The sequence below is a fragment of the Neofelis nebulosa genome, chromosome 10 (genome assembly GCF_028018385.1).
Source record: "Neofelis nebulosa isolate mNeoNeb1 chromosome 10, mNeoNeb1.pri, whole genome shotgun sequence".
In the NCBI taxonomy this organism is placed as follows: Eukaryota; Metazoa; Chordata; class Mammalia; order Carnivora; family Felidae; genus Neofelis; species Neofelis nebulosa.
The window spans coordinates 79829711-79846822 of NC_080791.1; the positions used below are offsets into that span (position 1 = coordinate 79829711).

Genomic DNA, 17112 nt, shown 5'->3' on the forward strand with positions numbered 1-17112 from the left:
GATATGTCATTTGCAAATATGTTCTCCCATTCCATAGGTTACCTTTTAGTTTTGTTGATTGTTTCCTTTGCTGTACAGAGGGATGCTATCTTCTTGATGATTACATTTCAAGGAAATGGTTCCCAGGTCAAATGAAAAAGATATTCCTGGATCTCAAAACTGGCAAGTGGCTTATTTACCTTATAAGAAGAACTACATATATTTCAAAGAGAGAGAAAGAGCTTAAAAGTTTTCTAAAGTAAATGCTCTGAGAAAGAGGGAGAGAGTCTTTTCTCCCCTTATTTTCAACAGGGAAAACTAAGCCTCCTGTTTTCAACTTCTGTTTTCCCTAACACTACAAAACTCATCCTATTTTCATAAATTTTATCAAGTTGTGAAATACAATCTATTTCACAGATATGGAGACTGAAGCTAGAAAGTTATAATGATTTCCTGATGTCTGACTAGCTGGTTAGTGACAATATCTGTAAATCAAATTTTGATTTTTAAATTTTGTATCAATGTATTGGCTAAAACATGCATGATGACAATGGTTCTTTGCCTTTTTTATGCTTCCCATGTTTTCAATCCAGAAAATATTTCTCTGATAAGTGTTTTCTAACAACAGGCATCAGGAGATTCATGTAGTGCCTGCATCGCTATGAGGGGTGATGGTGGGTGGGGATGGTAATGTCTATGTCAAAATATGTGTACTAGGATGTATTTATTTGGAAAAATGTAGGGTTTTTTAAATTATTGCTTAACACTTTTGAGGTCTTTATGGGTATGCATATACACATATAATTTTATATAAAGTCAACACATTCTAGTTTTTCCTTTTCTTTGTTTGCTTGTACCTTCCTTTTATAAACTTCCTCTCTCTGCAACCCTCCTCTACCCTCTCTTAACCTATTTCATTTCAAATTTTTATCCTTACTAACATAATCCTGTATAGGTATACTCAGACACAAACACATATTAGTACATTCACAGGCCATGATCCATTATTACCAGTGTTATATAAATGCATCATACTCTTAATTTTTACTCTTGTTCCTTTAAAGTACCTCATGGAAATCCTTTCAAGTCAATGTGCATGACTCTGATTGACATACAACTTAACCTTAAAATGATATACTATATCGTGTTGTCAAAGAAAACCAGAGCCAGATAGTAGTTAGAGCAATAAAAACAGATTTTATTCAGGGACTATTGCAGTTGGGGAAAAGGGATCTCCGTATAGAACTGGGCTCAATTCTGAATACAGCATGGACAAGTGAGGATTACAGCGAAGCAGCAGGGTGGGATCTTTGGTTGAAAAATTATGAAAAGGAAACATCAGGGGTACGGGAGGATTCTGATCAACCCAATTTGGCAGGATTCTTGCTGAAAGCAAGCTAGAGTTGTCGGATATCATCTGGAGAATGGTGGAAGGTGGGGAACTAGATCTGATATCCAAGTTGCCCAGATATTGGGGGTGGGGGTGCTGGCTAAACTGATTTAGCAAGATTCCTGCTACAACTTGGTGCTGTAGACCAGACAGACACTGAGGAACTTGACTAAAGTTTGGTCTCAGAGAGTCCTTGTCAGTGTATGTAACATAATTTACTCAGATCTCTTATCTTGTTTCCAGATATTTACCTATGATTAATGCTCCTTTAAATTTATGTTCTCAAGGGCTGGAACTTTTAATTTCTATGAATAAATTCCCAAGTGTAGGATGGTTGGGAGAAGAGTTGTGTATTTTTATTTTAAAACACTCCTGCCAGAAGGCTTGTGATACTTCAGACTTTGACTTTATTTATATGAGAGACTTTCTTCCTCAAAGGATACTTTTCTAGGCATCTTTCACTACACAGGAGTACAGAACAAATTCCGCCACACGTCCACAGTGGGCTTTGGCTTCTTCTCTTAGTTTGCAATGGCAAACTTTGAAAGAAAAATACTATGCAAATATCCTGGTGGTCAAACTGGATGTTGGGTCTGATAAAAAGAAAACGGAAAGAGTGGCTTCAGATAATATAGAGGCCTTTTAGCAAAATAATCCATGACCTTTCTGTCAAGATTGAGAGGAGTTTCATGGTTCTGTTGAATTTCCTGAGGACAGACATTGCAAGCGTTTCCCAGGATACAATGCTCCATGGTCACAAATTTAATAATAGCTTGGCCAAGCCAAGTAAAAGTCACTTTTATTCAATCTCTTTGCCTATGAATAAATAAAAATATACACTTTGGAACAGGTTTGACAACTGGAGGGAGAATAATTTTAATCTTTCTTCTTTTTGATGTGCTTTTGAGTTATTAATCCGAATATATATTCCTAAATATATCTTTCCTGGCAATTCACAGAGCAGTGAATTTCCTATAGAAAGGATTTAAAACTCTTGAGCTTGGCATTTAAGAATTTTGATCATGTGAATTTAGCAACTTCTTCAGGTTTTGCCCAATAGCTCAATGAGTACCCCATATGCAATTTAGACTGTATTACTTGCTGATTTATAATCTGTATGCACTCAGCACTTTCCTTATACGTCGTCATTACCTGTATCATTTCCTCTACTTAGAATACCTTCCCCTTTACTAAATTTAATAATCATATGCACCATTCAAGGCCCAACACAAGTATCTTTTCTTCCATGAAATTTTCCAGGATTGTTTAATCTGAACTTGATCTCTCCTAATGCCTTACTCCTATCACATTTTGTCACATGTTACCCTCATCGTGATGTGTGTTCTAGTTGACCTATATATTACATGCTACTGGATTAGGTATAATGTATTGCCTTTTTTTTTAAATAAAGATTCGTAATACATAGGAGGAACCAAGAAAATATTTAGCGGGTTCATTTATTAAAGAGACCACATAATGTGATGTTTTGTCATCAAAGACATGTAGGGTTGAAAACTAATCATTACTGTCTATGTGACCTTGGAGACATTACTCTGAATCTGTGCTTTCTTGCTTGCAAAATGAATATAGTGTCACACTTCTGGGAGATTCTGAGAATTAATGATATATGTATAATGTCTACCACAATGTCTGATATACACTTGTATGCAATAAATGTTAGAGATTATTTTGTAAGGATAAATAACATGAAACTATGGTGATGGTTGCCATAATAAATGTTTCTTTAAATGTAGGCAGAAATGCTGCAAACAGGCTGAATGGAAGTTTGCATTTCTGTAATTATTATTATTGTTGTATTTCTGTGCAAAAGTACACCTTGAGATCTCACAGAACTACTCCAGATCTTCGAATTTTAAAAGGCTTAAATCTGAAGGCATTGGACATACTCTAGAAGATTTTTTCATTTAGAACAAAGGCAAAAAAAAAAAAAGGTGAAGTTGAAACATTAAAAAAAAAAAAGACTCCACAATGAGCATTACTTCTATTGTATTTGCATTTAGAGCAAACAAAAAATATTGGTTCTGACAGGGCATTGAAAGAGCATGAAGTGTAAAGAAGGGTTCCAAGAACAATAGGGACAAGGTGAAGGATACAATACTCAGTTTGTAAAAGCTTCCAACTGGCCCAGTCTAGGATTAATTAAACATCAAATTAAATAACAATTACTAGAGATACATGGTTCCAAGAACTCGTTATCCTTCTACAAGCTAATATACAATTATTCATTAAAAAATATGAACTCTGATAATTAATTATAAAAGGAGGGAATGGATAGGATACATGACCTCGACATTCAGGAAAGAAAGGACCTATATAGCTCTAAGAGGAGACTACATGGCAGAAGTGCAATGAGGTAATTTTTCTATCTAGATTGACAGAGTAGGTTGAAGGCCCTCCAGGTTGATGGAAGGATTCAAGCAAAAGCTAGAAGTGAGAATTCATTCAGCCAACCTACATTTCAGAGGCACCTTTCAAAATGTGCTATGAAATAAAAACAATCTGGACTGACGTAAATAAATCATTTATTCAAAAATTCATTGTGGTAAGGAGAATGCTTTCACCATTAAATCTTCAAGCACCTTAGAGTAAAGGCAACAAGGCTTCTTTTCTTTTTTTTTTATTTTTGAGAGAGGGAGAGAGACAGAGACAGAGAGAGACAGAGAAAGAGTGAGAGAGAGAGACAGAGTGTGAGTGGGAGAGGGGCATAGAGAGAGGGAGACACAGAATCTGAAGCAGGCTCCAGGCTCTGAGCTGTGAACACAGAGCCTGATGTGGGGCTCGAACTCCCAAGCTGTGAGATCATGACCTGAGCCGAAGTCAGATGCTTAATCGACTGAGCCATCCAGGCTCCCCCAAAAGGCTTTCTTCCACAGAGAGAAGTATCCCAAGGCTAGAAAAAAGTGGCTGTGGGGAAGTGGGGTGAACAGGTGGTGTGATGAAACGTGTGAACAGGAAATCGTTTATTTATCACCAGCTGATTCTCAGAGGGGATTGCTGAGGCTGCGGAGAGGTGGTGTGGTGTTCCATGCCCCAGTACTTGCTGAGTTGCCAGTGCTTGTTTAAGCTCAAGGTGAGACAAGTGTCAAGGGCCTGAGGGAACAAGAGAAGCCTGATAGCACATGTGGCAAATGTCGTTTTGTCCAGATAGGTCAGTGGGGACAAACAGGTCAGCTATTCATTTATGAGACAAAGAATGGGAATTTGAAGGGTCTGTCTCTGACTTTGTCGCAAGTAACCAAGGGGGTCATCGGCGAGTCTTACTTAAATCATATAGGAAAGATGGCCCTTTGCAGAAAGGCCTTTCCTGGAACATAAAATGTTGGGAGGATTTCTTAACCATTGGTAATTTCCAGGCATGCAGGTCTCAGATACAGTTCAGCATTGTCACTGAACAACACTGTGCTAGGTAATAGGACTAGACAACATTCATGCAAAGATTTCAATTTTGTACTGAGATACATACATAAGTAATATGCTATTAATACAGTATAGAAGCTGTGAAGAGAGATGGGGAATAGAGAAAACCTTGAATGAGAATGAGGTTTGAGAAGACTGGCTTGATGTGTATAGAGGTTTTGTACTGTGGAATCGAAAACGCTAAGACTGGGGAAAGTCTGATGTTTTGTGGATGGCTTGGCTATTAGAAATAATTTAACATATGATTATTTGGGGAATTTATTTTAATTTCAGTTTTAGTTAATTCATGTGAATGAATCTAGACCACAATACATTTAAAAACTTTCAAGAAATACACTGGTCGATAATTAAATACAGCACACGTAAGAGGTAAGAGATAAAACCTGAGCAAAGGAAACAGAAGGAGAATAAAGGTAGTTTCAAGCCAGAGGGCATATGGCCTAGACCTTGACGTAGCCAAAGAGCACTGATATTTTAAACTATAAGTTGATGCAAATTGAACTTTAAGGTTAGAAATCCTGATTTGAGAGCAGTGCATTAAATGGATTGGAGAAGAAAAAATATATCAATTAATACAGTGCTATAAATAGATAATGAGGACTTGCACTAGGACAGTAAGACTGGGTAGTTGCACATAACAGTATTCAGATATTCAAAGTTAGAGAAAAAGATGAGATTGCATCAAGCTATTGATAGTCTTTGAGAACTAAAGAAAATAGTTAGCTAAACAATGGCCCCGAAAGTTCCATTTTTAGTGAAATTGAACATATTTGTTGTCAGTGTGTAAGCCAGTGGAAAACTGAGCAGAATGTCAAATCCCTTGGAAGGACTAGGAGGACCACCAGTGAGCAAGGTGGCGAGTACTCAAAGGGCTAATCTCTGAGAATGAAGTACTGAGAAGTTAACCAGTGGGGCTCTGTAGCAGATTATTTAGAAGTATGACCATTATCATTCTTCTGGTGTACATACTCACATTATGACTTGGATAGTTTTTTAAGAAGAAATGGAGTCTATTTCTCTGCCTCTTAATCTGTCTAGGACTTGTGACCTGCTTTGTGACCAATGCAATGTGGCAGATGTGATATCATAATGCTTTCAGCCTAAACCTGAAAAATACTCCTTTGCGTCTGCTAATTTTCTTAGAACCCTAACCAATTGGAATGTGAATAAGCACAGGCTAACTCTCTGGATCCTGAGGAACATATGAGACATGGCTTCCATGACAAGCTGATAGTCAACCACAGAAGCAGAGCCATTTATTTGACCAGAAAACAATCGGAGAAACAAGAGTTAGCTCAGCCTAGAGCAGATGTGTCCGGATGAGCTCAGGCCAAATTTCTGACACTCAGAGTCATGAAATAAATGAATGATGATGAAATGGACAAATTCCTAAAAATAATGTATATTACTCGTATTGACATAGGGAAAATTAAGATATCTGGATAGTTGAATATCTATTTATTTTATTTTATTTTTTGTTTAATTTACATCCAAGTTAGTTAGCATACAGTGCAACAATGATTTACCCATTTAGCCCATCCCCCCCCTCCGACAATCCCTCCAGTAACCCTCTGTTTGTTCTCCATATTTAAGAGTCTCTTTTGTCCCCCTCCCTGTTTTTATATCATTTTTGGTTCCCTTCCCTTGTGTTCATCTGTTCTGTGTCTTAAAGTCCTCATATGAGTGAAGTCATATGGTATTTGTCTTTTTCTGACTAATTTCGCTTAGCCTAATACCCTCTAGTTCCATTCACATAGTTGCAAATGGCAAGATTTCATTCTTTTTGATTGCCGAGTAATACTCCATTGTATATATATACCACTTCTTCTTTAACCGTTCATCCATCAATGGACGTTTGGGCTCTTTCCATACTTTGGCTATTGTTGATAGTGCTGCTATAAACATTGGGGTCCATGTGCCCCTTCAAAACAGCATACCTGTATCCCTTAGATAAATACTTAGTAGTACAATTGCTGGGTCGTAGGGTAGTTCTATTTTTAATTTTTTGAGGAACTTCCATACTGTTTTCCACAGTGGCTGCACCAGTTTGCATTCCCACCAGCAGTGCAAAAGAGATCCTCTTTCTCTGCATCCTCGCCAACATCTGTTGTTGCCTGAGTTGTTAATGTTAGCCATTCTGACATGTGTGAGGTTGTATCTCATTGTGGTTTTGATTTGTATTTCCCTGATGATGAATCAAGCATGTTTTCATGTGTCGGTTGGCCAACTGGATTTCTTCTTTGGAGAAGTGTCTATTCATGTCTTTTGCCCATTTCTTCACTTGATTATTTGTTTTATGGGTGTTGAGTTTGATAAGTTCTTTATAGATTTTGGATACTAACCCTTTAACTGATATGTCATTTGCAAATATCTTCTCCCATTTTGTAGTGCCTTTTAGTTTTGCTGATTGTTTCCTTTGCTGTGCAGAAGCTTTTTATTTTGATGAGGTCCCAACAGTTCATTTTTGCTTTTGTTTCCCTTGCCTCTGGAGACTTGTTGAGTAAGAGGTTGGTGTGGCCAAGATCAAAGGGCCTGCTTTCTCCTCCAGGATTTTGATGGCTTCCTGTCTTACATTGGTCTTTCATCCATTTTGAGTTTATTGTTGTGTATGGTGTAAGAAAGTGGTCCAGGTTCATTTTTCTGCATGTCACTGTCCAGTTTTCGCAGCACCACTTGCTGAAGAGACAGTCTTTATTCCATTGGATATTCTTTCCTGCTTTGTCAAAGATTAGTTGGCCATACATTTGTGGGTCCATTCCTGGGTTCTCTGTTCTGTTCAACTGATCTGAGTGTCGGTTTTTGTGCCAGTACCATACTGTCTTGATGATTACAGCTTTGTAATACAGCTTGAAGTTTGTTGAATATCTATTAAAACATTAAATCTGTAACTAAGGACCTTCTAACAAAGGAAACTACAGACCAGATGATTTTACTTGTCAATTCTACTCATTCAGATAAGAAATATTACCAACCTTCCACAAATTCTTTCAGATAACAGGAAAAGAGAGCATACTTCCCAATTTTTTTATGAGCTAAACACTACCTAGATACAAAGCTTTACATCACTATGATGACAAAGGGCATTTATAACTAAATTGCTCTGTGAAAATGAATGTAAAAATCCTAAATAAAATATTAGCAAATTGAATCTAACATAATTATATATGATAAACAAAATGATTGATTTCAGTAATGAGAGTTTGATTTAATGTAATCATTAAATCGTATGCAAAATGAATCAGTAAGCCTTAATCATATGCAAAATGAGTCAGTGTCATTCGGCACATTTTAGTGTAAAAGAAAAAAAAATGTATGTGATCTTCTCAATGGATGCATTTATGAGACAAGTTTTTTCTGCTTATTTATTTATTTATTTATTCATTCGTTTATGTAAATTCAAGTTATTTAAGATACAGGGTAGTATTGGTTTCAAGGGTAGAACCCAGTGATTCATCACTTACATATAACACCCAGTGCTCATCCCAACAAGTGCCCTCCTACTGCCCATCACCCATTTAGCTCATTCCCCCATCCACCTCCCCTCCAGCAACCCTCAATTTGTTCTCTTTAAGAGTTTCTTATGGCTTGCCTCCCTCTCTGTTTTTATATTATTTTTCCTTGACTTTCTCAATGTTCATCTTTAGTGTTTCTTAAATTGCACCTATGAGTGAAGTCTTATGATATTTGTCTTTTTCTGACTGATTTATTTCACTTAGCATGATACACTCTAGTTCCATGTTTGTTGTTGCAAATGACAAGATTTCATTCTTTTTGATTGCTGAGTAGTATTCCATTGTGTGTGTATCATATATATATATATAATATATATATATAATATATTATATATATATATAATATATATATATAATATATATATATATATTATATATATATATTATATATACACCACATCTTCTTTATCCATTCATCAGTGGATAGACACTTGAGCTCTTCCCATGGTTTGGCTATTGTTGATAGTGCTGCCCCTTCAAATCAGCATTTTTGTATCCTTTGGATAAATACCTAGTAGTACAATTGTTGGGTCATTGGGTAGTTCTATTTTTAATTTTTAAAAAATGTTTATTTATTTCTTTAGAGAGAGAGAGAGAGAGAGAGAAAGAGAGAGAGCAATAAAGAATGAGCAGGGGAGAGGCAGAGAGAGAGAGGGAAAGAGATAATCCCAAGGAGGTTCTTCACTATCAGTACACAGCCTGATGCGGGGCTTGATCCCACAAACCAAAGATCATGACCTGAGGTGAAAGCAAGTCAGATGCTTACCCAGCTGAGCCACCCAGGTATGCCTCTGTTTTTAATTTTATGAGGAATCTCCATACTGTTTTCCAGAGTGGCTGCACCAGTATGTATTCCCACCAACAGTGCAAAAGTGTTCCCCTTCCTTTCTCATTGCTGCATAGTACTCCATTGTGTATATAAACCACAGTTTCTTTATCCATTCATCAGTTGATGGACATTTAGACTCTTTCCATAATTTGGCCCTTTGTAGCAACATGGACGCAACTGGAGAGTGTGATGCTAAGTGAAATAAGCCATACAGAGAAAGACAGATACCATATGTTTTCACTCTTATGTGGATCCTGAGAAACTTAACAGGAACCCATGGGGGAGGGGAAGGAAAAAAAAAAGAGAGGCGGGAGAGAGCCAAAGCATAAGAGACTCTTAAAAACTGAGAACAAACTGAGGGCTGATGGGGGGTGGGGAGGGGAGGGTGGGTGATGGGTATTGAGGAGGGCACCTTTTGGGATGAGCACTGGGTGTTGTATGGAAACCAATTTGACAATAAATTTCATATATTTAAAAAAAAAGTGTTCCCCTTTCTCCTCATCCTCACCAGCATCTGTTGTCTCCTGAGTTGTTGATTTTAGCCATTCTGACAGGTCTGGGGTGGCATCTCATTGTGGTTTTGATGATGGGTGATGTTGAGCATCTTTTCATGTGGCTGTTGGCCACATGGATGTCTTCTTTGGAAAAATGTCTATTCATGTCTTCTGCCTGTTTTTAAACTGATTATTCATTTTTGGGGTTTTGAGTTTTATAATTCTTTATATATTTTGGATATTGACCCTTTATTGGATATGTCATTTGCAAATATATTCTCCCATTCCATAGGTTGCTTTTTAGTTTTGTTGATTGTTTCCTTCACTGAGACAAATTTTTACTGTGATACTGCTAGATTACAAATTACTCCAAAAGCTTTATGGCTTAAAATAACAGTGTTTGAACTCATGTTGAAGAGTCGTTGGGGTGTTTCTGCTTCAGAGTTTGAATCAAATTCAGGTTTGCTCCACACGATTTCTTTTTGAAGAAGCCTGAAGTTGCAGTAGTTATCTGGGACAATTTCTTCATGTGGTCATTAGCAGGAGAACAAGAAACTAAGAAAAATCAGATAAACATCCTTTACAGTCTTCAGTGTGTCATGTCCATTAACATTCCATTGAAGTGTCACATGACCGAGTGAATGGTGTGGGGGTTTTTATCCTGTGTACATTTGCGATATGGAAAGGATGGGAGGAATGAAAGAGCGGTGCACAATTAATAACATATACTACAATGAAAAAAAATATATATGTTTGACACAATTCAGATTCCATTAACGAATAAAATTGAACAGAGTTAGAAACCAGAAATAGAAGAAAACATGTTTACATTTGATTTTTTAAAAACTTAGAAATTGACCAAAAAGCCTATAGGAAATACCGTACTTGTGGTGTTGAAATCTTTTTCCCCTGTAATCGGGAATAAGAAAAAGGTGCAATGTGGAATAAACAAAGGATTTTACATCACAAATTGTATTGAACGTTGTAGAATAGATCCTTTGTCCTTAATAACAAGGTAATATAAAGAAATTAAATAGAAGACTTAAGGATTGAAAAAATTAAAAACTATATTTTTGCAGACAATATGGTTATACTTGTAGAAAATACAAAATATTCCACAAATAATATTTTATAGTTGATAATTTTCTGAATGCAAAATCATATACCAAAATCCATATTTTAATGTACTAGCAATATACAATTATAAATGAATGTGTTCATAAGAGATAACATTTATAATCAGATAAAATTTTTTTTCCAAATATTTATAGATTTAAGTGGTACAACTCCAGTGAACTACTCTGAATATAAAAGATTAATAAATTAGTCTATATTTATAATGTCAATATCTATTAATCAAAAGACGCCATTAAGAGATCAAAAATTCCAACAGCAGAATAATTATATTTTCAACACATTTAACCATGAAAGGGCTCATGTATGGAATATATAAATACAACCTACAAATAAATAATAAACAGTGGGCAAACCAATGGGAAAAAGGCAAAAGGCATGAGCAGGCATTTTATTGAAAAAATATTTATTTATTCATTTATATTTAAAGTTTATTTATTTATTTTTGGAAGAGAAAGAAAGTGTGAGTTGGGGAAGAGCAGAAAGAGAGGGAGAGAGAATCCCAAGCAGGCTCCACACTGTCATTGTGGATCCTGATGGCTTGAATCCATGAACCGTGAAATCATGATCTGAGCCAAAGTCGACACTTAGCTGACTGAGCCATCCAGGTGCCCTAAAAATAATATTTAAATCATTTTTGTAAAGTACTCACTTTGAGTCAACCAGTAAAACACAAATTACAGCTGAAGCGAACTGCTATCGTGCAACCGGTAGGGTGACTGAAAATTGAAAACTATAATACCGTAGTGTATAAGAATTTGAAACAATTGAAATTCTTCACCTCTCCTATGCTATAGCAGATTTGGAAAATTCTTTGGCAGTATTTACTGAAGTTGAAAATGCATGCCCTCTAATGAGCAATTCCTTTCTTAGATACATACTTGGCATACATTTACTTGCATGTTAAATATAAGGCATATGAAATATTCATATCCTTATTCATAACAGTTGAAAACTGGACAAAAACAAAGGTATGCATCAGCACTAGCATACATACACTGCAATATGATTATTCATTACTATACTATGTGGTGATAAAACTTAACTATTCTCCAGGGCACCTGACTCCAGAAGCTTCTGACTCTTGGTTTTGACCCAGGCATGATCCCATGGTTGTGGGATCGAGCCCCACTTCAGGCTCCATGCTGAGCGTGCAGCCTACTTAAGATTCTCTCTCTCTTCCTCTGCCCCTCTCCCCTGCTCATGCTCTCTCTCTCCAAAAAAACATTTTTTAAATGAACTATTTCTCCACACAATATGGAAGAGTGTTACAAACTCCATGTTGTATAAAACCAAATAAAAGGAGTCATATTCAGTAATTTCATTTGCACAGATTTCAAACATAGGCAAATACTTATGAAGTAAGAGAAGTAAGAATATTAGTTATATTTGAAGAGGAGAAAGAATGTAATAAATGAGTGAAGTCAAAGAATATCATCTGGGGTGTATTATCTGTTTTTAAAATTCTTATGTATTTACTTTGTGTGAGTTCATGAAATGTGCCTGGGGATTGTGGGGTTTTTTTTCTCTTGTTTTCTGCATAAGCACCACAACTCAATTACAAAAAAAAAAAGTCCTAAAAAAAATGGTATCATCTGAAAATTACAGCAAATAGTTGCATACATTGTAGTCACTGATGAAGCACAATGAATATAGCTATCTTAAAAACACGAGATAGAAGGTCTGCTATCATTTTTCTCTATTTAGCATTTTTTGGAGGTTTTAGCCAGTACAATTTGCAAAGAAAAAAAAAGTTGTGACTATGAGAATAAAAGATGGTTGATACCATTCAAAGATAATACCACTGCCTAGTTGTAAAAGCCAAACAAATCAACTAAGTAACTCCAGCAAGTACTAAGTTTGTTTAATAAGGTATTTGGAATCAAGATCAACTTAGTAGCTTTAAAAGAAACTAACAACATTCATTTAGGCAGTGGAATGGAAAAATCCATCCACAATAACAAGAGGTCTAACAAGAAATGAGCAAGAACTCTTTGAAGTAACTTTAAAGCATTTCTGAATCATATAAAAGTTGTTAAATAAATATGAGACCACCTATCTTTGGGATTGAAAGATACTCTATTGTTATCTATTTCCTTAAATATAATACAAATGCAGTTTCAATTAAATTCCCTATGGAAGTTTATTATGAAATTGACAAGATCATTCCAAAATTCACTGAGAATACACAAATACAGAAAAATTAGCAATAAAACTATAAAAACAAAAGTGGGAAATCTAGAAAATAACAAAATGTAGCACACAGCTTTAATAATTAAACCATGGAATGGTGTTGCAACAAATTCATCAATACATCAGAATAGATCATAACCACTTTTAAAGAACAGCATTGGAGTGGAGAAGATCTGTTTGTGCAAGAGCAATATGGAGGCCATAAATTTAGGAAAAGATTTATCTCCATGTATATTTAAAAGAAATTGGGGAGTTAGGAAATTTAAAAATCAATAACAGACTTACAAAAAATATTTTCCCCATAATAGACAGTTAAAAACCATACTGGGCAGAAATTTCTATAAGTCAATAGATTAAAAAACTGTTAAGGGTTGAGTCATACACCCCAAAATTCATACTTTTTGAAGTCCTAATCTACAGTACCTTTGATGTAACATCATTGGGAGATGGGTGTTTATAGAAGCTGTCAAGTTAAAATAAGGCACTAGAGTGGGCTCTAAACTAATCTGAGTGATGTCCTTATAAAAATGGAAAATTAGTCACAGAGTCACACATAGAAGACAATGTGAAGACACATAGGAAGAAGACGGCCATCTGTAAGCCAAAGAGAGAGTCTGGGACAGATCTTTCCCTCACAGTCCTCATAAGGAATCGACTCTACCAACAGCTTGATTTTTAATTTCTAGTCTCTAGAATTGTAAGACAAATTAAAATTTCTGTTGTTTGAGCTACCCTTTCTGTAGTACTTTGTGACAGCAGCCCCAGCAAGCTAATACAAAAACTAACCCAAAATATGAGTGGGTAAAAGGCATACATAGATCATTCATAAGGGCAGAAATGCAAGAACTAATGAAAGTTATGAAAATATAATTAATCTTTCCAATGAAGTGATCAAAATTTTGCCCTAGAGAAGGTACAATTTTTCACTCATGCCACTAACACATATTAAGTAAAGGAGGAAAACAATTTCCAGCTCAGGTGAATGTGTTGAGAAGAATACCAGAATACTATACTGATACTAGAAGTATAGACTAGAATAGCAATTTACTATTACTAGTACCTATAAAAATTAACACGTTAACTATGGAGTGAAATATTTCTATTTCTAAGAATATATGCCATAAGAATTTTCATTAAGATGTATTTGTGGGGTTTTTTCCGGTGAAATATATTTGTACCCACATGTGTGGATTTCATTACTTTTTAAGAGAGAAAGAAAAACTGAAAACACCCTAAATGTCCCGTGGTAGAGTATGTTAAAATATAAGTGCGTGGATTTTAATATGTGTAGACATGGAAAGAGCTCTGAGATATACAAGCCAATTGTAGAGTACACCTCTAGGAGGATCATATAAATATAAAAAAATATGTATGTTATGGGAAAAATAACCTGCATTGGGAGATAAATATGCACTCATGTGTAAATGCAAGAAAGTGTGAGAAATCCAGTGCTTTCATTAAGGTTACTTTTCTCCTTTTATAAGAACTTTGAATGACTGAATCTGGAGTGGTGCTATTAATTAACACTTTCGACGATATTTCCCTGTGACTAATATATAATCACAAAATTGTGATATAAAATTTTGATATAATCACAAAAATTATATCCTTTTTGTGGCTTTCAGTTTACTGACCTGAACAAAAAAAAGGATTTAAATTGGTTCTCCTTTCCACATGAATTCATCTGAAGGCCAAAATGGTGATAGAATTAAAAGATTATTGTAAATACTAAAAAAGGAAATGCTATTCCTAATTTTACTTAATGGTAAATAAAAATGGCAACAATATTCAATACCAAAGACATATATGCAATAGTGAAGGAAGAAGTAATACATAATAAGTTCTACAGTGGCACAGTGAATATTTAACTATGATAAATGCCTAGTCAAGTCACGGTATTCTTCCGGAGTACTGGCTAAGACATAGGACTCTGAAGGCTGACTGATCTACCACACCCTTAATAGAAATGTGTTCTGGAAAGTTACCATTCCTGTGACTCAGTTCCTTCAACCCTACTGTGGGGTTCATGCTACTACTTATCTGACAGAGTTGTGCGAATTAAATGAGTCAATATGTATGATATCACATCTTATATGTAATACATTACCAATGCATGCTATCTAACACTGTGATTTATTCTGGTCACTTAAGGTAATTTTGGAGATGTGTTTATTGTCACAAACATTCAGGGGAAACAAATTGGGATATGAACTAAAGCTGAATAATTAGAAATAGTTGGAATCTGCCTTGGCGCATCATCATAGGACTTTGCTAGAGAGACTGAGAGGAGACCTGGGACACTGTTCACCAGTGGAAATCTAAAGGCCGTGGGGAAATAGTGAGGTTCTTAGCAAGGGAGCATTCCAATTTCCTTCAAACAAGAATACAAAGACCACTAGAAAACAACAGTTAAAAAATGATTAAGGAAAAAAACAAAAACAAAAACAGGGGCACCTGGGTGGCTTAGTTGAGCATCCACGTCTTGATTTTGGCTCAGGTCATGATATCGAGTTTCATGAGACTGAGCCCTGCGAAGGGCTCTGAGCTGACAGCATGGAGCCTGCTTGGGATTCTCTCTCTGCCTCTCTGCCACTACGTGCACCCTATCTCATGAGAAAAAGAAATTTACATAACCCAATAATTGTATTAGAAACCTATTGTAGATTGTAGACCCAGTTCCTTTATAGTTCTGCAGTAAGACTGAAAATTTTAAAAACTAGAAAATTGAGCCATTTTCTTACAAGTTCGGAATTGAACTTGTCAACCTAACTTTAACTAACAAAACTGTTTTTCCTATGACTTCTCTCTCAGTAAAGGGCTGTGTCCAACACTTGCCAAGGCAGAAACAGGCCAGTGCCCTGCCTCTCCTTCCTCATAACACACACAGACAAAAGACATTTTAAAAAATATTATATATTATTGATTCAATTTTGCTTGTTTTGCTGAAATCAGTGCAAGCTTCTCTGTCTCTGCTTCCTCTAATCTTTTTTTAATTGTTTTTCATGTTTTTTTTTTTTTTTGAGAGAGAGTGAGTGAGTTTGTGTGTGGGGGAGGGGGAGGTGGAGGGTCAGGAAAAAGAGAGGGAGAGAATCCCAAGCAGGCATCATTCTGTCAGCACAGACTGGGGGCTCTATCCCAGGACCCCGTGATCATGACCTGAGCTGAAATCAAGAGTCAGACGCTTAACCCACTAAGCCACACAGGTGCCCCTCTGCTGCTTCTAATCTAATTTAAGCCACCACAAATTTTTCTCTGGATTGTTGCTGTGGACTTCCTTTCTCCAGGTTTTTCCCTCTTCCAGTTTACTCTCCACTTTTTAGCCAGGAAAATCTTTACAAAACATAAATCCAACCATGTCACTCCCTGTGTAATCATTTATTTTCAAATTGTGAAAACTCCTGTTACTTAAGCATCTTGCATCTGTTTTTTTCATGCTTTCCACATCCTCATTTAGCAGGAAGTCCCAACCCCTGAGTTAGGACTCCAAACCTTCTGATATTTATGCACTTTTCAAAAATTCAGTGAGCACATTTTTATTAGTATTTACATGTGCTTTTCCCTTTTCTATAGCTAATTGCTCCTTATCTTAACAAGTTCATTTTATATTTTGTATTACTTTTTCCAGGAAGTCTTTCCTGGATTCGCAACTCTCCTATGTGCTCCAATTGATTATTTTAACCTCTCTGTCTCAGTTACAGTTCTGGGCTGCCCTGGCAATTATCTTTTTCTTTGTCTACATTTTCCCCATACACACACACACACACACACACACACACACACACACCATAGCATACATAAACATACCCTACCTGCTCATTTATGCCTTGAATAGGAACTTAGTAACTTGGTCCTTCTGAGCTCAATTCTTTTATATTTGCAAAATGAGAATTACACTACTGGCCTTCTTACAAAGACCATATGAAAAAAGTAAAAGAAAATATGTGTATATATATGATATGGAGTTAAGTAAGTCTTTCTTTCATGAAAATTAACAAGTCTGTTCAAATTTTACTCTGATTACAATATTTATTGACTGATTTCATAGATATTCTGTTTTTTCCCATTCCTCTTTAATAGCAATAGACATTCTTAGACATGTTTGCAAAGGGGTGCCTTTTCAGTGGACTTCTTTCCCTACACAGC

At 35.8% G+C, this 17112-nt stretch overlaps 1 protein-coding gene across 4 annotated transcripts in view; it reads left to right on the forward strand.

Annotated features, from left to right (window-relative positions):
- LUZP2 (leucine zipper protein 2) overlaps positions 1 to 17112 on the forward strand; it is a 502146-nt gene that overhangs the window by 219963 nt on the left and 265071 nt on the right. The window lies entirely within an intron of this gene.